Raw genomic sequence first — 25,232 nt, 5'->3', positions numbered from 1 at the left:
AGTAATGATCTGTCAATGTCTTCGAGACATTCTGCTGCAACAACCAACATTGCTTTGATGTGAATGAGTACTATATCCTTTTTTGTTATTACTAACACCACCAATCACATCAACAACAAGAAACACAGTCAGTCTCATATCAGGTGAGGAGGATCATTCGCAAACCATTCCTTTCTACTTCCGAAATTGTCTGCTGGATATCACAACATTACATTAAATCCACATTCGGGAACAGTAGGTGATAGTGCTTCTGGCTACAATTACAACAGTTTACTGCCAAAATACTGGACTACCTTACGTATTCAGCAGGCCTTGAGGGATTGCACTGCCCTCAGGATTCTTCAAAGAAGCAATGAGCATGACAGTATTTGGTGGACATGAAAGCTAAATGATAGGTACACATACATTTCAGCGCAGTTGTCTCTCGGACTTCAAAACATGCTGTAGGTCTTAAATAACTGTGAGATTTCTGAATACACCATACAGCCTGCTACCTACTGATTACAACGTCAACGAAGGGCTGGAGCATTCTTTTATCACAAAATGCTCATCCCAACTGACAGACTCAGTTATAGCAAAAGAAACTTTATCCTGCTTTTACCAATTTCCTTCATACGTTCTCACCGGTCCATGTAATAAATACGTATTTTGAATTCAAAGAAAATTGTCCAAACCTATGAATATACTCATAGATGACATGCTTACTAAATGCTGTGTATTAGATCAATGGCAAAACAGGAATCGATTTGTCCCTTACAATAATCTAGCTCAGGTTACCAGATCAGCAAATGAAAAATTCAAATTTGTTGATTGATATTCTGAGCTTCCTGATCCAGCTGAGATACATTCTACTTCTTCCATAGGAACAACATCACCAACAACTGGAACAACTGCGTCCACCACCACTTCCACAACAGGTAAGGAATATTCTTCAAATAAATATCAACCAATTTAAGATAATAAATTGATATTTCTCCAACAGCTAACCGCTACTTGAACATCTTCTTTGATACCATTTTCTCTCTGAATACTGATTTCAGTCTCTGCGATTACAGCTCAAAATAACCAGACAAAGTTAATGACAAAACTGGAAAACCATTGGATAGATATAAAGTATATTAGTTGCTATTATTCTCTATCTTAGATTGTGTCAGCAGCAACACAGAAAGTTTGCCTACCATACTCTACAATAATATTCTTTTCTTTCATTAGAAACAACAGGAACAACAACGACAACAGGGTCCACAGTCAGTACCACAACAGGTTAGTCATATAACATCTCTCATCACCTAACCTCACATTCACCTTCTGAATTTCATTGCTAGATTCTATGAGGTTGACATGCACATAAACTGTGGCTGAAATTCTTCTATATCCTCCAACCAAAATCTACAAAATTTCAGGGGGCAAATATCAAAATGGCAAATAAATTCATCAGGTGCCCTCGGAAAAAGACCACACTCTACTTTGAAAGCAGCATTTTGCATGGCACAATTGACTGACGAAAAAATAAAATTTCACTGAGAATGACTTTACGATAATATATCTTTTCCCTCCAACTGACACGCTGTGGACATTAACCCACTCCAAGATTTCTGAATTTATCACATTTGCAGGAAACTACTAAATAACTTATTGTCGAAGACTCGCTGCATTCATTGTACAGCGAACCACAACCAACTTGTCAAATGGAGGCATTAAAGGAAAGTCTTTAACCTTCCCTGACCAAGATTCGTTTCGCAGCAAAGCACATGCCCACATAATAAATATCTCATTGGAATTCCACTTAAATATTGTGAATAAATTCCTGCACCCACAGATGTCAGGCCTCCCAAATACTGCGCAATGAGATCTTTCACACGAGAATCGAATGGTCTCTCAGTATAATCTGAATACATGTTCTTCGATAGATCTTCAAATCGTCAAATCAGTCTAAATTCATTTTCTTGATTGAAAACAAAACTGACAACTTGCTCTTGTAACTTATGATTCCTGCTTGAGTTGAAACACAATTGTATTTCTTCTCCAGGGACATCACCAACAACAACAACTGGTACAACAGTGTCCACAGCAAGTTCCACCACAGGTAAAAAAAGTCAATTCAGTAAGGAACACCACATTTTTGGACAATGTGAGGATAACTGCACTACATTTCACCTCAGTTTTATTGCTTCATGTTCACCACTGCAGCTCAAACTAAAGTCAAACAATTCTTCCCTCATTTTGGACATTAGCCCTCTAAACAATATTGGATAGTGACAATAAATTAAAGTAATGATCTGTCAATGTCTTCGAGACATTCTGCTGCAACAACCAACATTGCTTTGATGTGAATGAGTATTATATCCTTTTTTGTTATTACTAACACCACCAATCACATCAACAACAAGAAACACAGTCAGTCTCATATCAGGTGAGGAGGATCATTCGCAAACCATTCCTTTCTACTTCCGAAATTTTCTGCTGGATATCACAACATTACATTAAATCCACATTCGGGAACAGTAGGTGATAGTGCTTCTGGCTACAATTACAACAGTTTACTGCCAAAATACTGGACTACCTTACGTATTCAGCAGGCCTTGAGGGATTGCACTGCCCTCAGGATTCTTCAAAGAAGCAATGAGCATGACAGTATTTGGTGGACATGAAAGCTAAATGATAGGTACACATACATTTCAGCGCAGTTGTCTCTCGGACTTCAAAACATGCTGTAGGTCTTAAATAACTGTGAGATTTCTGAATACACCATACAGCCTGCTACCTACTGATTACAACGTCAACGAAGGGCTGGAGCATTCTTTTATCACAAAATGCTCATCCCAACTGACAGACTCAGTTATAGCAAAAGAAACTTTATCCTGCTTTTACCAATTTCCTTCATACGTTCTCACCGGTCCATGTAATAAATACGTATTTTGAATTCAAAGAAAATTGTCCAAACCTATGAATATACTCATAGATGACATGCTTACTAAATGCTGTGTATTAGATCAATGGCAAAACAGGAATCGATTTGTCCCTTACAATAATCTAGCTCAGGTTACCAGATCAGCAAATGAAAAATTCAAATTTGTTGATTGATATTCTGAGCTTCCTGATTCAGCTGAGATACATTCTACTTCTTCCATAGGAACAACATCACCAACAACTGGAACAACTGTGTCCACCACCACTTCCACAACAGGTAAGGAATATTCTTCAAATAAATATCAACCAATTTAAGATAATAAATTGATATTTCTCCAACAGCTAACCGCTACTTGAAGATCTTCTTTGATACCATTTTCTCTCTGAATACTGATTTCAGTCTCTGCGATTACAGCTCAAAATAACCAGACAAAGTTAATGACAAAACTGGAAAACCATTGGATAGATATAAAGTACATTAGTTGCTATTATTCTCTATCTTAGATTGTGTCAGCAGCAACACAGAAAGTTTGCCTACCATACTCTACAATAATATTCTTTTCTTTCATTAGAAACAACAGGAACAACAACGACAACAGGGTCCACAGTCAGTACCACAACAGGTTAGTCATATAACATCTCTCATCACCTAACTTCACATTCACCTTCTGAATTTCATTGCTAGATTCTATGAGGTTGACATGCACATAAAATGTGGCTGAAACTCTTCTATATCCTCCAAACAAAATCTACATACTTTCAGGGGGCAAATAACAAAATGGCAAATAAATTCATCAGGTGCCCTCTGAAAAAGACTTCACACTCTACTTTGAAAGCAGCATTTTGCATGGCACAATTGACTGACGAAAAAATAAAATTTCACTGAGAATGACTTTGCGATAATATATCTTTTCCCTCCAACTGACACGCTGTGGACATTAACCCACTCCAAGATTTCTGAATTTATCACATTTGCAGGAAACTACTAAATAACTTATTGTCGAAGACTCGCTGCATTCATTGTACAGCGAACCACAACCAACTTGTCAAATGGAGGCATTAAAGGAAAGTCTTTAACCTTCCCTGACCAAGATTCGTTTCACAGCTCAGCACATGCCCACATAATAAATATCTCATTGGACTTCCACTTAAATATTCTGAATAAATTCCTGCACCCACAGATGACATGCCTCCCAAATACTGCGCAATGAGATCTTTCACACGAGAATCGAATGGTCTCTCAGTATAACCTGATTACATGTTCTTCGATAGATCTTCAAATCGTCAAATCAGTCTAAATTCATTTTCTTGACTGAAAACAAAACTGACAACTTGTTCTTGTAACTTAAGATTCCAGCTTGAGTTGAAACACAATTGTATTTCTTCTCCAGGGACATCACCAACAACAACAACTGGTACAACAGTGTCCACAGCAAGTTCCACCACAGGTAAAGAAAGTCAATTCAGTAAGGAACAGCACATTTTTGGACAATGTGAGGATAACTGCACTATATTTCACCTCAGTTTTATTGCTTCATGTTCACCACTGCAGCTCAAACTAAAGTCAAACAATTCTTCCCTCATTTTGGACATTAGCCCTCTAAACAATATTGGATAGTGACAGTAAATTAAAGTAATGATCTGTCAATGTCTTCGAGACATTCTGCTTCAACAACCAACATTGCTTTGATGTGTATGAGTATTATATCCTTTTTTGTTATTACTAACACCACCAATCACATCAACAACAAGAAACACAGTCAGTCACATATCAGTTGAGGAGGATCATTCGCAAACCATTCCTTTCTCCTTCCGAAATTGTCTGCTGGATATCACAACATTACATTAAATCCACATTCGGGAACAGTAGGTGATAGTGCTTCTGACTACAATTACAACAGTTTACTGCCAAAATACTGGACTCCCTTACATATTCAGCAGGCCTTGAGGGATTACACTGCCCTCAGGATTCTTCAAAGAAGCAATGAGCATGACAGTATTTGGTGGACATGAAAGCTAAATGATAGGTACACATACATTTCAGCGCAGTTGTCTCTCGGACTTCAAAACATGCTGTAGGTCTTAAATAACTGTGAGATTTCTGAATACACCATACAGCCTGCTACCTACTGATTACAACGTCAACGAAGGGCTGGAGCATTCTTTTATCACAAAATGCTCATCCCAACTGACAGACTCAGTTATAGCAAAAGAAACTTTATCCTGCTTTTACCAATTTCCTTCATACGTTCTCACCGGTCCATGTAATAAATACGTATTTTGAATTCAAAGAAAATTGTCCAAACCTATGAATATACTCATAGATGACATGCTTACTAAATGCTGTGTATTAGATCAATGGCAAAACAGGAATCGATTTGTCCCTTACAATAATCTAGCTCAGTTTATCAGAACGGCAAATGAAAAATTCAAATTTGTTGATTGATGTTCTGAGCTTCCTGATCCAGCTGAGATACATTGTACTTCTTCCATAGGAACAACATCACCAACAACTGGAACAACTGCGTCCACCACCACTTCCACAACAGGTAAGGAATATTCTTCCAGTAAAGGTCAACCAAATTAAGATAATAAATTGATATTTCTCCAACAGCAAACCGCTATTTGAAGATCTTCTTTGATACCATTTTCTCTCTGAATACTGATTTCAGTCTCTACGACTACAGCTCAAAATAACCAGACAAAGTTAATGACAAAACTGGAAAACCATTGGATTGATATAAAGTATATTAGTTGCTATTATTCTCTATCTTAGATTGTGTCAGCAGCAACACAGTAAGTTTGCCTACCATACTCTACAATAATATTCTTTTCTTTCATTAGAAACAACAGGAACAACAACGACAACAGGGTCCACAGTCAGTACCACAACAGGTTAGTCATATGACATCTCTCATCACCTAACTTCACATTCACCTTCTGAATTTCATTTCATTGCTAGACTCTATGAGGTTGACATGCACATAAAATGTGGCTGAAACTCTTCTATATCCTCCAAACAAAATCTACATACTTTCAGGGGGCAAATAACAAAATGGCAAATAAATTCATCAGGTGCCCTCTGAAAAAGACTTCACACTCTACTTTGAAAGCAGCATTTTGCATGGCACAATTGACTGACGAAAAAATAAAATTTCACTGAGAATGACTTTGCGATAATATATCTTTTCCCTCCAACTGACACGCTGTGGACATTAACCCACTCCAAGATTTCTGAATTTATCACATTTGCAGGAAACTACTAAATAACTTATTGTCGAAGACTCGCTGCATTCATTGTACAGCGAACCACAACCAACTTGTCAAATGGAGGCATTAAAGGAAAGTCTTTAACCTTCCCTGACCAAGATTCGTTTCACAGCTCAGCACATGCCCACATAATAAATATCTCATTGGACTTCCACTTAAATATTCTGAATAAATTCCTGCACCCACAGATGACATGCCTCCCAAATACTGCGCAATGAGATCTTTCACACGAGAATCGAATGGTCTCTCAGTATAATCTGATTACATGTTCTTCGATAGATCTTCAAATCGTCAAATCAGTCTAAATTCATTTTCTTGACTGAAAACAAAACTGACAACTTGTTCTTGTAACTTAAGATTCCAGCTTGAGTTGAAACACAATTGTATTTCTTCTCCAGGGACATCACCAACAACAACAACTGGTACAACAGTGTCCACAGCAAGTTCCACCACAGGTAAAGAAAGTCAGTTCAGTAAGGAACACCACATTTTTGGACAATGTGAGGATAACTGCACTACATTTCACCTCGGTTTTATTGCTTCATGTTCACCACTGCAGCTCAAACTAAAGTCAAACAATTCTTCCCTCATTTTGGACATTAGCCCTCTAAACAATATTGGATAGTGACAGTAAATTAAAGTAATGATCTGTCAATGTCTTCGAGACATTCTGCTTCAACAACCAACATTGCTTTGATGTGTATGAGTATTATATCCTTTTTTGTTATTACTAACACCACCAATCACATCAACAACAAGAAACACAGTCAGTCACATATCAGTTGAGGAGGATCATTCGCAAACCATTCCTTTCTCCTTCCGAAATTGTCTGCTGGATATCACAACATTACATTAAATCCACATTCGGGAACAGTAGGTGATAGTGCTTCTGACTACAATTACAACAGTTTACTGCCAAAATACTGGACTACCTTACATATTCAGCAGGCCTTGAGGGATTACACTGCCCTCAGGATTCTTCAAAGAAGCAATGAGCATGACAGTATTTGGTGGACATGAAAGCTAAATGATAGGTACACATACATTTCAGCGCAGTTGTCTCTCGGACTTCAAAACATGCTGTAGGTCTTAAATAACTGTGAGATTTCTGAATACACCATACAGCCTGCTACCTACTGATTACAACGTCAACGAAGGGCTGGAGCATTCTTTTATCACAAAATGCTCATCCCAACTGACAGACTCAGTTATAGCAAAAGAAACTTTATCCTGCTTTTACCAATTTCCTTCATACGTTCTCACCGGTCCATGTAATAAATACGTATTTTGAATTCAAAGAAAATTGTCCAAACCTATGAATATACTCATAGATGACATGCTTACTAAATGCTGTGTATTAGATCAATGGCAAAACAGGAATCGATTTGTCCCTTACAATAATCTAGCTCAGTTTATCAGAACGGCAAATGAAAAATTCAAATTTGTTGATTGATGTTCTGAGCTTCCTGATCCAGCTGAGATACATTCTACTTCTTCCATAGGAACAACATCACCAACAACTGGAACAACTGCGTCCACCACCACTTCCACAACAGGTAAGGAATATTCTTCCAGTAAAGGTCAACCAATTTAAGATAATAAATTGATATTTCTCCAACAGCAAACCGCTACTTGAAGATCTTCTTTGATACCGTTTTCTCTCTGAATACTGATTTCAGTCTCTGCGATTACAGCTCAAAATAACCAGACAAAGTTAATGACAAAACTGGAAAACCATTGGATTGATATAAAGTATATTAGTTGCTATTATTCTCTATCTTAGATTGTGTCAGCAGCAACACAGTAAGTTTGCCTACCATACTCTACAATAATATTCTTTTCTTTCATTAGAAACAACAGGAACAACAACGACAACAGGGTCCACAGTCAGTACCACAACAGGTTAGTCATATAACATCTCTCAACACCTAACGTCACATTCACCTTCTGAATTTCATTGCTAGATTCTATGAGGTTGACATGCACATAAACTGTGGCTGAAACTCTTCTATATCCTCCAAACAAAATCTACAAAATTTCAGGGGGCAAATATCAAAATGGCAAATAAATTCATCAGGTGCCCTCTGAAAAAGACTTCACACTCTACTTTGAAAGCAGCATTTTGCATGGCACAATTGACTGGACAAAAAAATAAAATTTCACTGAGAATGACTTTGCGATAAAATATCTTTTCCCTCAACCTGACACGCTGTGGTCATTAATCCACTCCAAGAATTCTGAATTTATCACATTTGTAGGTAACTACTAAATAACTTATTGTCGAAGACTCGCTGCATTCATTGTACAGCGAACCACAACCAACTTGTCAAATGGAGGCCTTAAAGGAAAGTCTTTAACCTTCCCTGACCAATATTCGTTTCACAGCTCAGCACATGCCCACATAATAAATATCTCATTGGAATTCCACTTAAATATTGTGAATAAATTCCTGCACCCACAGATGACATGCCTCCCAAATACTGCGCAATGAGATCTTTCACACCAGAATCGAATGGTCTCTCAGTATAATCTGATTACATGTTCTTCGATAGATCTTCAAATCGTCAAATCAGTCTAAATTCATTTTCTTGACTGAAAACAAAACTGACAACTTGCTCTTGTAACTTAAGATTCCTGCTTGAGTTGAAACACAATTGTATTTCTTCTCCAGGGACATCACCAACAACAACAACTGGTACAACAGTGTCCACAGCAAGTTCCACCACAGGTAAAAAAAGTCAATTCAGTAAGGAACACCACATTTTTGGACAATGTGAGGATAACTGCACTACATTTCACCTCTGTTTTATTGCTTCATGTTCACCACTGCAGCTCAAACTAAAGTCAAACAATTCTTCCCTCATTTTGGACATTAGCCCTCTGAACAATATTGGATAGTGACAATAAATTAAAGTAATGATCTGTCAATGTCTTCGAGACATTCTGCTGCAACAACCAACATTGCTTTGATGTGTATGAGTATTATATCCTTTTTTGTTATTACTAACACCACCAATCACATCAACAACAAGAAACACAGTCAGTCACATATCAGTTGAGGAGGATCATTCGCAAACCATTCCTTTCTCCTTCCGAAATTGTCTGCTGGATATCACAACATTACATTAAATCCACATTCGGGAACAGTAGGTGATAGTGCTTCTGACTACAATTACAACAGTTTACTGCCAAAATACTGGACTACCTTACGTATTCAGCAGGCCTTGAGGGATTGCACTGCCCTCAGGATTCTTCAAAGAAGCAATGAGCATGACAGTATTTGGTGGACATGAAAGCTAAATGATAGGTACACATACATTTCAGCGCAGTTGTCTCTCGGACTTCAAAACATGCTGTAGGTCTTAAATAACTGTGAGATTTCTGAATACACCATACAGCCTGCTACCTACTGATTACAACGTCAACGAAGGGCTGGAGCATTCTTTTATCACAAAATGCTCATCCCAACTGACAGACTCAGTTATAGCAAAAGAAACTTTATCCTGCTTTTACCAATTTCCTTCATACGTTCTCACCGGTCCATGTAATAAATACGTATTTTGAATTCAAAGAAAATTGTCCAAACCTATGAATATACTCATAGATGACATGCTTACTAAATGCTGTGTATTAGATCAATGGCAAAACAGGAATCGATTTGTCCCTTACAATAATCTAGCTCAGTTTATCAGAACGGCAAATGAAAAATTCAAATTTGTTGATTGATGTTCTGAGCTTCCTGATCCAGCTGAGATACATTCTACTTCTTCCATAGGAACAACATCACCAACAACTGGAACAACTGCGTCCACCACCACTTCCACAACAGGTAAGGAATATTCTTCCAGTAAAGGTCAACCAATTTAAGATAATAAATTGATATTTCTCCAACAGCAAACCGCTACTTGAAGATCTTCTTTGATACCGTTTTCTCTCTGAATACTGATTTCAGTCTCTGCGATTACAGCTCAAAATAACCAGACAAAGTTAATGACAAAACTGGAAAACCATTGGATTGATATAAAGTATATTAGTTGCTATTATTCTCTATCTTAGATTGTGTCAGCAGCAACACAGTAAGTTTGCCTACCATACTCTACAATAATATTCTTTTCTTTCATTAGAAACAACAGGAACAACAACGACAACAGGGTCCACAGTCAGTACCACAACAGGTTAGTCATATAACATCTCTCAACACCTAACGTCACATTCACCTTCTGAATTTCATTGCTAGATTCTATGAGGTTGACATGCACATAAACTGTGGCTGAAACTCTTCTATATCCTCCAAACAAAATCTACAAAATTTCAGGGGGCAAATATCAAAATGGCAAATAAATTCATCAGGTGCCCTCTGAAAAAGACTTCACACTCTACTTTGAAAGCAGCATTTTGCATGGCACAATTGACTGGACAAAAAAATAAAATTTCACTGAGAATGACTTTGCGATAAAATATCTTTTCCCTCAACCTGACACGCTGTGGTCATTAATCCACTCCAAGAATTCTGAATTTATCACATTTGTAGGTAACTACTAAATAACTTATTGTCGAAGACTCGCTGCATTCATTGTACAGCGAACCACAACCAACTTGTCAAATGGAGGCCTTAAAGGAAAGTCTTTAACCTTCCCTGACCAATATTCGTTTCACAGCTCAGCACATGCCCACATAATAAATATCTCATTGGAATTCCACTTAAATATTGTGAATAAATTCCTGCACCCACAGATGACATGCCTCCCAAATACTGCGCAATGAGATCTTTCACACCAGAATCGAATGGTCTCTCAGTATAATCTGATTACATGTTCTTCGATAGATCTTCAAATCGTCAAATCAGTCTAAATTCATTTTCTTGACTGAAAACAAAACTGACAACTTGCTCTTGTAACTTAAGATTCCTGCTTGAGTTGAAACACAATTGTATTTCTTCTCCAGGGACATCACCAACAACAACAACTGGTACAACAGTGTCCACAGCAAGTTCCACCACAGGTAAAAAAAGTCAATTCAGTAAGGAACACCACATTTTTGGACAATGTGAGGATAACTGCACTACATTTCACCTCTGTTTTATTGCTTCATGTTCACCACTGCAGCTCAAACTAAAGTCAAACAATTCTTCCCTCATTTTGGACATTAGCCCTCTGAACAATATTGGATAGTGACAATAAATTAAAGTAATGATCTGTCAATGTCTTCGAGACATTCTGCTGCAACAACCAACATTGCTTTGATGTGTATGAGTATTATATCCTTTTTTGTTATTACTAACACCACCAATCACATCAACAACAAGAAACACAGTCAGTCACATATCAGTTGAGGAGGATCATTCGCAAACCATTCCTTTCTCCTTCCGAAATTGTCTGCTGGATATCACAACATTACATTAAATCCACATTCGGGAACAGTAGGTGATAGTGCTTCTGACTACAATTACAACAGTTTACTGCCAAAATACTGGACTACCTTACGTATTCAGCAGGCCTTGAGGGATTGCACTGCCCTCAGGATTCTTCAAAGAAGCAATGAGCATGACAGTATTTGGTGGACATGAAAGCTAAATGATAGGTACACATACATTTCAGCGCAGTTGTCTCTCGGACTTCAAAACATGCTGTAGGTCTTAAATAACTGTGAGATTTCTGAATACACCATACAGCCTGCTACCTACTGATTACAACGTCAACGAAGGGCTGGAGCATTCTTTTATCACAAAATGCTCATCCCAACTGACAGACTCAGTTATAGCAAAAGAAACTTTATCCTGCTTTTACCAATTTCCTTCATACGTTCTCACCGGTCAATGTAATAAATACGTATTTTGAATTCAAAGAAAATTGTCCAAACCTATGAATATACTCATAGATGACATGCTTACTAAATGCTGTGTATTAGATCAATGGCAAAACAGGAATCGATTTGTCCCTTACAATAATCTAGCTCAGGTTACCAGATCAGCAAATGAAAAATTCAAATTTGTTGATTGATATTCTGAGCTTCCTGATCCAGCTGAGATACATACTACTTCTTCCATAGGAACAACATCACCAACAACTGGAACAACTGTGTCCACCACCACTTCCACAACAGGTAAGGAATATTCTTCAAATAAATATCAACCAATTTAAGATAATAAATTGATATTTCTCCAACAGCTAACCGCTACTTGAAGATCTTCTTTGATACCATTTTCTCTCTGAATACTGATTTCAGTCTCTGCGATTACAGCTCAAAATAACCAGACAAAGTTAATGACAAAACTGGAAAACCATTGGATAGATATAAAGTATATTAGTTGCTATTATTCTCTATCTTAGATTGTGTCAGCAGCAACACAGAAAGTTTGCCTACCATACTCTACAATAATATTCTTTTCTTTCATTAGAAACAACAGGAACAACAACGACAACAGGGTCCACAGTCAGTACCACAACAGGTTAGTCATATGACATCTCTCATCACCTAACTTCACATTCACCTTCTGAATTTCATTTCATTGCTAGACTCTATGAGGTTGACATGCACATAAAATGTGGCTGAAACTCTTCTATATCCTCCAAACAAAATCTACATACTTTCAGGGGGCAAATAACAAAATGGCAAATAAATTCATCAGGTGCCCTCTGAAAAAGACTTCACACTCTACTTTGAAAGCAGCATTTTGCATGGCACAATTGACTGACGAAAAAATAAAATTTCACTGAGAATGACTTTGCGATAATATATCTTTTCCCTCCAACTGACACGCTGTGGACATTAACCCACTCCAAGATTTCTGAATTTATCACATTTGCAGGAAACTACTAAATAACTTATTGTCGAAGACTCGCTGCATTCATTGTACAGCGAACCACAACCAACTTGTCAAATGGAGGCATTAAAGGAAAGTCTTTAACCTTCCCTGACCAAGATTCGTTTCACAGCTCAGCACATGCCCACATAATAAATATCTCATTGGACTTCCACTTAAATATTCTGAATAAATTCCTGCACCCACAGATGACATGCCTCCCAAATACTGCGCAATGAGATCTTTCACACGAGAATCGAATGGTCTCTCAGTATAATCTGATTACATGTTCTTCGATAGATCTTCAAATCGTCAAATCAGTCTAAATTCATTTTCTTGACTGAAAACAAAACTGACAACTTGCTCTTGTAACTTAAGATTCCTGCTTGAGTTGAAACACAATTGTATTTCTTCTCCAGGGACATCACCAACAACAACAACTGGTACAACAGTGTCCACAGCAAGTTCCACCACAGGTAAAAAAAGTCAATTCAGTAAGGAACACCACATTTTTGGACAATGTGAGGATAACTACACTATATTTCACCTCAGTTTTATTGCTTCATGTTCACCACTGCAGCTCAAACTAAAGTCAAACAATTCTTCCCTCATTTTGGACATTAGCCCTCTAAACAATATTGGATAGTGACAGTAAATTAAAGTAATGATCTGTCAATGTCTTCGAGACATTCTGCTTCAACAACCAACATTGCTTTGATGTGTATGAGTATTATATCCTTTTTTGTTATTACTAACACCACCAATCACATCAACAACAAGAAACACAGTCAGTCACATATCAGTTGAGGAGGATCATTCGCAAACCATTCCTTTCTCCTTCCGAAATTGTCTGCTGGATATCACAACATTACATTAAATCCACATTCGGGAACAGTAGGTGATAGTGCTTCTGGCTACAATTACAACAGTTTACTGCCAAAATACTGGACTACCTTACGTATTCAGCAGGCCTTGAGGGATTGCACTGCCCTCAGGATTCTTCAAAGAAGCAATGAGCATGACAGTATTTGGTGGACATGAAAGCTAAATGATAGGTACACATACATTTCAGCGCAGTTGTCTCTCGGACTTCAAAACATGCTGTAGGTCTTAAATAACTGTGAGATTTCTGAATACACCATACAGCCTGCTACCTACTGATTACAACGTCAACGAAGGGCTGGAGCATTCTTTTATCACAAAATGCTCATCCCAACTGACAGACTCAGTTATAGCAAAAGAAACTTTATCCTGCTTTTACCAATTTCCTTCATACGTTCTCACCGGTCCATGTAATAAATACGTATTTTGAATTCAAAGAAAATTGTCCAAACCTATGAATATACTCATAGATGACATGCTTACTAAATGCTGTGTATTAGATCAATGGCAAAACAGGAATCGATTTGTCCCTTACAATAATCTAGCTCAGGTTACCAGATCAGCAAATGAAAAATTCAAATTTGTTGATTGATATTCTGAGCTTCCTGATCCAGCTGAGATACATACTACTTCTTCCATAGGAACAACAACACCAACAACTGGAACAACTGTGTCCACCACCACTTCCACAACAGGTAAGGAATATTCTTCAAATAAATATCAACCAATTTAAGATAATAAATTGATATTTCTCCAACAGCTAACCGCTACTTGAAGATCTTCTTTGATACCATTTTCTCTCTGAATACTGATTTCAGTCTCTGCGATTACAGCTCAAAATAACCAGACAAAGTTAATGACAAAACTGGAAAACCATTGGATAGATATAAAGTACATTAGTTGCTATTATTCTCTATCTTAGATTGTGTCAGCAGCAACACAGAAAGTTTGCCTACCATACTCTACAATAATATTCTTTTCTTTCATTAGAAACAACAGGAACAACAACGACAACAGGGTCCACAGTCAGTACCACAACAGGTTAGTCATATGACATCTCTCATCACCTAACTTCACATTCACCTTCTGAATTTCATTTCATTGCTAGACTCTATGAGGTTGACATGCACATAAAATGTGGCTGAAACTCTTCTATATCCTCCAAACAAAATCTACATACTTTCAGGGGGCAAATAACAAAATGGCAAATAAATTCATCAGGTGCCCTCTGAAAAAGACTTCACACTCTACTTTGAAAGCAGCATTTTGCATGGCACAATTGACTGACGAAAAAATAAAATTTCACTGAGAATGACTTTGCGATAATATATCTTTTCCCTCCAACTGACACGCTGTGGACATTAACCCACTCCAAGATTTCTGAATTTATCACATTTGCAGGAAACTACTAAATAACTTATTGTCGAAGACTCGCTGCATTCATTGTACAGCGAACCACAACCAACTTGTCAAATGGAGGCATTAAAGGAAAGTCTTTAACCTTCCCTGACCAAGATTCGTTTCACAGCTCAGCACATGCCCACATAATAAATATCTCATTGGACTTCCACTTAAATATTCTGAATAAATTCCTGCACCCACAGATGACATGCCTCCCAAATACTGCGCAATGAGATCTTTCACACGAGAATCGAATGGTCTCTCAGTATAATCTGATTACATGTTCTTCGATAGATCTTCAAATCGTCAAATCAGTCTAAATTCATTTTCTTGACTGAAAACAAAACTGACAACTTGTTCTTGTAACTTAAGATTCCAGCTTGAGTTGAAACACAATTGTATTTCTTCTCCAGGGACATCACCAACAACAACAACTGGTACAACAGTGTCCACAGCAAGTTCCACCACAGGTAAAGAAAGTCAATTCAGTAAGGAACACCACATTTTTGGACAATGTGAGGATAACTACACTATATTTCACCTCAGTTTTATTGCTTCATGTTCACCACTGCAGCTCAAACTAAAGTCAAACAATTCTTCCCTCATTTTGGACATTAGCCCTCTAAACAATATTGGATAGTGACAGTAAATTAAAGTAATGATCTGTCAATGTCTTCGAGACATTCTGCTTCAACAACCAACATTGCTTTGATGTGTATGAGTATTATATCCTTTTTTGTTATTACTAACACCACCAATCACATCAACAACAAGAAACACAGTCAGTCACATATCAGTTGAGGAGGATCATTCGCAAACCATTCCTTTCTCCTTCCGAAATTGTCTGCTGGATATCACAACATTACATTAAATCCACATTCGGGAACAGTAGGTGATAGTGCTTCTGACTACAATTACAACAGTTTACTGCCAAAATACTGGACTACCTTACATATTCAGCAGGCCTTGAGGGATTACACTGCCCTCAGGATTCTTCAAAGAAGCAATGAGCATGACAGTATTTGGTGGACATGAAAGCTAAATGATAGGTACACATACATTTCAGCGCAGTTGTCTCTCGGACTTCAAAACATGCTGTAGGTCTTAAATAACTGTGAGATTTCTGAATACACCATACAGCCTGCTACCTACTGATTACAACGTCAACGAAGGGCTGGAGCATTCTTTTATCACAAAATGCTCATCCCAACTGACAGACTCAGTTATAGCAAAAGAAACTTTATCCTGCTTTTACCAATTTCCTTCATACGTTCTCACCGGTCCATGTAATAAATACGTATTTTGAATTCAAAGAAAATTGTCCAAACCTATGAATATACTCATAGATGACATGCTTACTAAATGCTGTGTATTAGATCAATGGCAAAACAGGAATCGATTTGTCCCTTACAATAATCTAGCTCAGTTTATCAGAACGGCAAATGAAAAATTCAAATTTGTTGATTGATGTTCTGAGCTTCCTGATCCAGCTGAGATACATTGTACTTCTTCCATAGGAACAACATCACCAACAACTGGAACAACTGCGTCCACCACCACTTCCACAACAGGTAAGGAATATTCTTCCAGTAAAGGTCAACCAATTTAAGATAATAAATTGATATTTCTCCAACAGCAAACCGCTACTTGAAGATCTTCTTTGATACCGTTTCTCTCTGAATACTGATTTCAGTCTCTGCGATTACAGCTCAAAATAACCAGACAAAGTTAATGACAAAACTGGAAAACCATTGGATAGATATAAAGTATATTAGTTGCTATTATTCTCTATCTTAGATTGTGTCAGCAGCAACACAGTAAGTTTGCCTACCATACTCTACAATAATATTCTTTTCTTTCATTAGAAACAACAGGAACAACAACGACAACAGGGTCCACAGTCAGTACCACAACAGGTTAGTCATATAACATCTCTCATTACCTAACTTCACATTCACCTTCTGAATTTCATTGCTAGATTCTATGAGGTTGACATGCACATAAACTGTGGCTGAAACTCTTCTATATCCTCCAAACAAAATCTACAAAATTTCAGGGGGCAAATATCAAAATGGCAAATAAATTCATCAGGTGCCCTCTGAAAAAGACTTCACACTCTACTTTGAAAGCAGCATTTTGCATGGCACAATTGACTGACGAAAAAATAAAATTTCACTGAGAATGACTTTGCGATAATATATCTTTTCCTTCCAACTGACACGCTGTGGACATTAACCCACTCCAAGATTTCTGAATTTATCACATTTGCAGGAAACTACTAAATAACTTATTGTCGAAGACTCGCTGCATTCATTGTACAGCGAACCACAACCAACTTGTCAAATGGAGGCATTAAAGGAAAGTCTTTAACCTTCCCTGACCAAGATTCGTTTCACAGCTCAGCACATGCCCACATAATAAATATCGCATTGGACTTCCACTTAAATATTGTGAATAAATTCCTGCACCCACAGATGACATGCCTCCCAAATACTGCGCAATGAGATCTTTCACACGAGAATCGAATGGTCTCTCAGTATAATCTGATTACATGTTCTTCGATAGATCTTCAAATCGTCAAATCAGTCTAAATTCATTTTCTTGACTGAAAACAAAACTGACAACTTGTTCTTGTAACTTAAGATTCCAGCTTGAGTTGAAACACAATTGTATTTCTTCTCCAGGGACATCACCAACAACAACAACTGTTACAACAGTGTCCACAGCAAGTTCCACCACAGGTAAAGAAAGTCAATACAGTAAGGAACACCACATTTTTGGACAATGTGAGGATAACTGCACTACATTTCACCTCTGTTTTATTGCTTCATGTTCACCACTGCAGCTCAAACTAAAGTCAAACAATTCTTCCCTCATTTTGGACATTAGCCCTCTAAACAATATTGGATAGTGACAATAAATTAAAGTAATGATCTCTCAATGTCTGCGAGACATTCTGCTGCAACAACCAACATTGCTTTGATGTGAATGAGTATTATATCCTTTTTTGTTATTACTAACACCACCAATCACATCAACAACAAGAAACACAGTCAGTCTCATATCAGGTGAGGAGGATCATTCGCAAACCATTCCTTTCTACTTCCGAAATTGTCTGCTGGATATCACAACATTACATTAAATCCACATTCGGGAACAGTAGGTGATAGTGCTTCTGTCTACAATTACAACGGTTTACTGCCAAAATACTGGACTACCTTACGTATTCAGCAGGCCTTGAGGGATTACACTGCCCTCAGGATTCTTCAAAGAAGCAATGAGCATGACAGTATTTGGTGGACATGAAAGCTAAATGATAGGTACACATACATTTCAGCGCAGTTGTCTCTCGGACTTCAAAACATGCTGTAGATCTTAAATAACTGTGAGATTTCTGAATACACCATACAGCCTGCTACCTACTGATTACAACGTCAATGAAGGGCTGGAGCATTCTTTTATCACAAAATGCTCATCCCAACTGACAGACTCAGTTATAGCAAAAGAAACTTTATCCTGCTTTTACCAATTTCCTTCATACGTTCTCACCGGTCCACGTAATAAATACGTATTTTGAATTCAAAGAAAATTGTCCAAACCTATGAATATACTCATAGATGACATGCTTACTAAATGCTGTGTATTAGATCAATGGCAAAACAGGAATCGATTTGTCCCTTACAATAATCTAGCTCAGTTTACCAGAACGGCAAATGAAAAATTCAAATTCGTTGATTGATGTTCTGAGCTTCCTGATCCAGCTGAGATACATTCTACTTCTTCCATAGGAACAACATCACCAACAACTGGAACAACTGCGTCCACCACCACTTCCACAACAGGTAAGGAATATTCTTCCAGTAAAGGTCAACCAATTTAAGATAATAAATTGATATTTCCCCAACAGCAAACCGCTATTTGAAAATCTTCTTTGATACCGTTTTCTCTCTGAATACTGATTTCAGTCTCTGCGATTACAGCTCAAAATAACCAGACAAAGTTAATGACAAAACTGGAAAACCATTGGATAGATATAAAGTATATTAGTTGCTATTATTCTCTATCTTAGATTGTGTCAGCAGCAACACAGTAAGTTTGCCTACCATACTCTACAATAATATTCTTTTCTTTCATTAGAAACAACAGGAACAACAACGACAACAGGGTCCACAGTCAGTACCACAACAGGTTAGTCATATAACATCTCTCATCACCTAACTTCACATTCACCTTCTGAATTTCATTGCTAGATTCTATGAGGTTGACATGCACATAAACTGTGGCTGAAACTCTTCTATATCCTCCAAACAAAATCTACAAAATTTCAGGGGGCAAATATCAAAATGGCAAATAAATTCATCAGGTGCCCTCTGAAAAAGACTTCACACTCTACTTTGAAAGCAGCATTTTGCATGGCACAATTGACTGGACAAAAAAATAAAATTTCACTGAGAATGACTTTGCGGTAAAATATCTTTTCCCTCAACCTGACACGCTGTGGTCATTAATCCACTCCAAGAATTCTGAATTTATCACATTTGTAGGTAACTACTAAATAACTTATTGTCGAAGACTCGCTGCATTCATTGCACTGCGAACCACAACCAACTTGTCAAATGGAGGCATTAAAGGAAAGTCTTTAACCTTCCCTGACCAAGATTCGTTTCACAACTCAGCACATGCCCACATAATAAATATCTCATTGGACTTCCACTTAAATATTGTGAATAAATTCCTGCACCCACAGATGACATGCCTCCCAAATACTGCGCAATGAGATCTTTCACACAAGAATCGAATGGTCTCTCAGTATAATCTGATTACATGTTCTTCGATAGATCTTCAAATCGTCAAATCAGTCTAAATTCATTTTCTTGACTGAAAACAAAACTGACAACTTGCTCTTGTAACTTAAGATTCCTGCTTGAGTTGAAACACAATTGTATTTCTTCTCCAGGGACATCACCACCAACAACAACTGGTACAACAGTGTCCACAGCAAGTTCCACCACAGGTAAAGAAAGTCAGTTCAGTAAGGAACACCACATTTTTGGACAATGTGAGGATAACTGCACTACATTTCACCTCAGTTTTATTGCTTCATGTTCACCACTGCAGCTCAAACTAAAGTCAAACAATTCTTCCCTCATTTTGGACATTAGCCCTCTAAACAATATTGGATAGTGACAGTCAATTAAAGTAATGATCTGTCAATGTCTGCGAGACATTCTGCTTCAACAACCAACATTGCTTTGAAGTGAATGAGTATTATATCCTTTTTTGTTATTACTAACACCACCAATCACATCAACAAGAAACACAGTCAGTCTCATATCAGTTGAGGAGGATCATTTGCAAACCATTCCTTTCTACTTCCGAAATTGTCTGCTGGATATCACAACATTACATTAAATCCACATTCGGGAACAGTAGGTGATAGTGCTTCTGACTACAATTACAACAGTTTACTGCCAAAATACTGGACTACCTTACATATTCAGCAGGCCTTGAGGGATTACACTGCCCTCAGGATTCTTCAAAGAAGCAATGAGCATGACAGTATTTGGTGGACATGAAAGCTAAATGATAGGTACACATACATTTCAGCGCAGTTGTCTCTCGGACTTCAAAACATGCTGTAGATCTTAAATAACTGTGAGATTTCTGAATACACCATACAGCCTGCTACCTACTGATTACAACGTCAACGAAGGGCTGGAGCATTCTTTTATCACAAAATGCTCATCCCAACTGACAGACTCAGTTATAGCAAAAGAAACTTTATCCTGCTTTTACCAAATTTCCTTCATACATTCTCACCGGTCAATGTAATAAATACGTATTTTGAATTCAAAGAAAATTGTTCAAACCTATGAATATACTCATAGATGACATGCTTACTAAATGCCGTGTATTCAATCAAAGGCAAAACATGAATCGATTTGTCCCTTACAATAATCTAGCTCAGGTTACCAGAACAGCAAATGAAAAATTCAAATTTGTTGATTGATATTCTGAGCTTCCTGTTCCAGCTGAAATACATTCTACTTCTTCCATAGGAACAACATCTCCAACAACTGGAACAACTGCGTCCACCACCACTTCCACAACAGGTAAGGAATATTCTTCCAGTAAAGATCAACCAATTTAAGATAATAAATTGATATTTCTCCAACAGCAAACCGCTACTTGAAGATCTTCTTTGATACCGTTTTCTCTCTGAATACTGATTTCAGTCTCTGCGATTACAGCTCAAAATAACCAGACAAAGTTAATGACAAAACTGGAAAACCATTGGATAGATATAAAGTATATTAGTTGCTATTATTCTCTATCTTATATTATGTCAGCAGCAACACGGTAAGTTTGCCTACCATACTCTACAATAATATTCTTTTCTTTCATTAGAAACAACAGGAACAACAACGACAACAGGGTCCACAGTCAGTACCACAACAGGTTAGTCATATAACATCTCTCATCACCTAACTTCACATGCACCTTCTGAATTTCATTGCTAGATTCTATGAGGTTGACATGCACATAAACTGTGGCTGAAACTCTTCTATATCCTCCAAACAAAATCTACAAAATTTCAGGGGGCAAATATCAAAATGGCAAATAAATTCATCAGGTGCCCTCTGAAAAAGACTTCACACTCTACTTTGAAAGCAGCATTTTGCATGGCACAATTGACTGGACAAAAAAATAAAATTTCACTGAGAATGACTTTGCGGTAAAATATCTTTTCCCTCAACCTGACACGCTGTGGTCATTAATCCACTCCAAGAATTCTGAATTTATCACATTTGTAGGTAACTACTAAATAACTTATTGTCGAAGACTCGCTGCATTCATTGCACTGCGAACCACAACCAACTTGTCAAATGGAGGCATTAAAGGAAAGTCTTTAACCTTCCCTGACCAAGATTCGTTTCACAACTCAGCACATGCCCACATAATAAATATCTCATTGGACTTCCACTTAAATATTGTGAATAAATTCCTGCACCCACAGATGACATGCCTCCCAAATACTGCGCAATGAGATCTTTCACACAAGAATCGAATGGTCTCTCAGTATAATCTGATTACATGTTCTTCGATAGATCTTCAAATCGTCAAATCAGTCTAAATTCATTTTCTTGACTGAAAACAAAACTGACAACTTGCTCTTGTAACTTAAGATTCCTGCTTGAGTTGAAACACAATTGTATTTCTTCTCCAGGGACATCACCAACAACAACAACTGGTACAACAGTGTCCACAGCAAGTTCCACCACAGGTAAAGAAAGTCAGTTCAGTAAGGAACACCACATTTTTGGACAATGTGAGGATAACTGCACTACATTTCACCTCGGTTTTATTGCTTCATGTTCACCACTGCAGCTCAAACTAAAGTCAAACAATTCTTCCCTCATTTTGGACATTAGCCCTCTAAAGAATATTGGATAGTGACAGTCAATTAAAGTAATGATCTGTCAATGTCTTCGAGACATTCTGCTTCAACAACCAACATTGCTTTGAAGTGAATGAGTATTATATCCTTTTTTGTTATTACTAACACCACCAATCACATCAACAAGAAACACAGTCAGTCTCATATCAGTTGAGGAGGATCATTTGCAAACCATTCCTTTCTACTTCCGAAATTGTCTGCTGGATATCACAACATTACATTAAATCCACATTCGGGAACAGTAGGTGATAGTGCTTCTGACTACAATTACAACAGTTTACTGCCAAAATACTGGACTACCTTACATATTCAGCAGGCCTTGAGGGATTGCACTGCCCTCAGGATTCTTCAAAGAAGCAATGAGCATGACAGTATTTGGTGGACATGAAAGCTAAATGATAGGTACACATACATTTCAGCGCAGTTGTCTCTCGGACTTCAAAACATGCTGTAGATCTTAAATAACTGTGAGATTTCTGAATACACCATACAGCCTGCTACCTACTGATTACAACGTCAACGAAGGGCTGGAGCATTCTTTTATCACAAAATGCTCATCCCAACTGACAGACTCAGTTATAGCAAAAGAAACTTTATCCTGCTTTTACCAAATTTCCTTCATACATTCTCACCAGTCAATGTAATAAATACGTATTTTGAATTCAAAGAAAATTGTTCAAACCTATGAATATACTCATAGATGACATGCTTACTAAATGCCGTGTATTCGATCAAAGGCAAAACAGGAATCGATTTGTCCCTTACAATAATCTAGCTCAGGTTACCAGAACAGCAAATGAAAAATTCAAATTTGTTGATTGATATTCTGAGCTTCCTGTTCCAGCTGAAATACATTCTACTTCTTCCATAGGAACAACATCTCCAACAACTGGAACAACTGCGTCCACCACCACTTCCACAACAGGTAAGGAATATTCTTCCAGTAAAGATCAACCAATTTAAGATAATAAATTGATATTTCTCCAACAGCAAACCGCTACTTGAAGATCTTCTTTGATACCGTTTTCTCTCGGAATACTGATTTCAGTCTCTGCGATTACAGCTCAAAATAACCAGACAAAGTTAATGAAAACCATTGGATAGATATAAAGTATATTAGTTGCTATTATTCTCTATCTTAGATTGTGTCAGCAGCAACACAGTAAGTTTGCCTACCATACTCTACAATAATATTCTTTTCTTTCATTAGAAACAACAGGAACAACAACGACAACAGGGTCCACAGTCAGTACCACAACAGGTTAGTCATATAACATCTCTCATCACCTAACTTCACATTCACCTTCTGAATTTCATTGCTAGATTCTATGAGGTTGACATGCACATAAACTGTGGCTGAAACTCTTCTATATCCTCCAAACAAAATCTACAAAATTTCTGGGGGCAAATATCAAAATGGCAAATAAATTCATCAGGTGCCCTCTGAAAAAGACTTCACACTCTACTTTGAAAGCAGCATTTTGCATGGCACAATTGACTGGACAAAAAAATAAAATTTCACTGAGAATGACTTTGCGATAATATATCTTTTCCCTCCAACTGACACGCTGTGGACATTAACCCACTCCAAGATTTCTGAATTTATCACATTTGCAGGAAACTACTAAATAACTTATTGTCGAAGACTCGCTGCATTCATTGTAAAGCGAACCACAACCAACTTGTCAAATGGAGGCATTAAAGGAAAGTCTTTAACCTTCCCTGACCAAGATTCGTTTCACAGCTCAGCACATGCCCACATAATAAATATCTCATTGGACTTCCACTTAAATATTGTGAATAAATTCCTGCACCCACAGATGACATGCCTCCCAAATACTGCGCAATGAGATCTTTCACACCAGAATCGAATGGTCTCTCAGTATAATCTGATTACATGTTCTTCGATAGATCTTCAAATCGTCAAATCAGTCTAAATTCATTTTCTTGACTGAAAACAAAACTGACAACTTGCTCTTGTAACTTAAGATTCCTGCTTGAGTTGAAACACAATTGTATTTCTTCTCCAGGGACATCACCAACAACAACAACTGGTACAACAGTGTCCACAGCAAGTTCCACCACAGGTAAAGAATGTCAGTTCAGTAAGGAACACCACATTTTTGGACAATGTGAGGATAACTGCACTACATTTCACCTCAGTTTTATTGCTTCATGTTCACCACTGCAGCTCAAACTAAAGTCAAACAATTCTTCCCTCATTTTGGACATTAGCCCTCTAAACAATATTGGATAGTGACAGTCAATTAAAGTAATGATCTGTCAATGTCTTCGAGACATTCTGCTTCAACAACCAACATTGCTTTGAAGTGAATGAGTATTATATCCTTTTTTGTTATTACTAACACCACCAATCACATCAACAAGAAACACAGTCTCATATCAGTTGAGGAGGATCATTTGCAAACCATTCCTTTCTACTTCCGAAATTGTCTGCTGGATATCACAACATTACATTAAATCCACATTCGGGAACAGTAGGTGATA

This window comes from Hypanus sabinus, chromosome 13 (genome assembly GCF_030144855.1).
Source record: "Hypanus sabinus isolate sHypSab1 chromosome 13, sHypSab1.hap1, whole genome shotgun sequence".
NCBI classification, from domain to species: Eukaryota; Metazoa; Chordata; class Chondrichthyes; order Myliobatiformes; family Dasyatidae; genus Hypanus; species Hypanus sabinus.
Note: the sequence above shows the minus strand (reverse complement) of the source record.